The sequence below is a fragment of the Poecilia reticulata genome, linkage group LG11, assembly GCF_000633615.1.
Source record: "Poecilia reticulata strain Guanapo linkage group LG11, Guppy_female_1.0+MT, whole genome shotgun sequence".
Lineage (NCBI taxonomy): Eukaryota > Metazoa > Chordata > Actinopteri > Cyprinodontiformes > Poeciliidae > Poecilia > Poecilia reticulata.
In genome coordinates, this window is record NC_024341.1 from 1,902,982 (window position 1) to 1,904,375 (window position 1,394).

Genomic DNA, 1,394 nt, shown 5'->3' on the forward strand with positions numbered 1-1,394 from the left:
ATTACATTAAAGTTGGATCAGCCTGTAGTGTGTTTTTTTACTTTAATTTTGTGTGTGGCTCCAAATCCAGGCCTCCATTGGTTAATAAATTTGATTTCCATTGATGATTTTTGTGTGATTTTGTTGTCAGCACATTCAACTTTGTWCAGAACAAAGTATTCAATGAGAATATTTCATTCATTCAGATCTAGGATGTGTTATTTGAGTGTCCCCTTTATTTTTTTGAGCAGTGTGTATATATATATATATATATATATATCAGTGATGTGCGGTGAGGTTCATTGCTGGTGAGGCACTTACTTATGACTTATACACTATGCATGTTATTGGACGTACGGAAATTTCGCGCAGGCATACAACGCTGGGGGACAAAATGACTAAACTTTTACATGTCATCCATAGCCGTGTTAACTCAGTGAAATTTATAAATGTAGGTATTAATTTCGTACTATGATCCACAGCAAAGTGATCTGGGCTAGGGGTGCTTGAGCACCTGCCCTACTTGCTCCTTGCCCCCAAGTGACCTTTTGGTCAATTTTTATTTTTTATTATTTTTTTTCATTTTTTTGTATTATTTTCTAAGTCCTCTTGTGACACATAACATGTACTAAAATTATTATTATTTCTTTTTTTTTTTTGTACAACATAAGCCTCTGGTCACCTTGTTACCTTTGACCTTTTGCCCGTGACATATGACGCAATTGCCTCTTGCGCAGTGAGATAAGGCGGCTAACTGGAGCTCAACAGAACAGTTTTTGGTGAAAATAAAACGTTTTTGGTGAATAAAGTGGAGTAGACTTGCTGCTTGTCAGATGACGGAAAACGTTGAAGTATCGTTTCTGCTTCAGCTCGGAGTCGTGGTTTAAGCAGAGAGGTAATGAAATACAACAGACACTGACAGGCCTCTGCGTCTGCCTTTCTCTGAAGAACTACTGAGCGGGAGGAGACAACCAGGTGAGGAAAAACTGTTCTTATCTATCGATTCAGTATTTTTATCATACAGACATTAGACTGTTGTTGTTGTGCTATTAGCTAGCTGATAGCTAACGATTTTGCTAGCAAAGCTAGATAACTAAAAAGCTTCTTCCCTGTATCTTTAATGATATCAGTCATTCTTCAGTATCGCTTATGCAATAAGGGCACATCGCCCTTCCAAAACGTATCTCTATAATGGATATATGTCGGATCTTCCTATTTCCTTTGCTGCATAATGTACATTGCATTTATTCTGGCGTTAGGTAAATGTATCTTGAAGGAGAATAACACTTAAATAAAAGTCCAACAAGGATATTCATTTAGAATTAAAAATAACTCACCCTGAATCACCATGATAGATATAATGTATGTAATAAAAGTGTCATTAATGAAGGGGAAAAAAACTCAACCCAGACTTT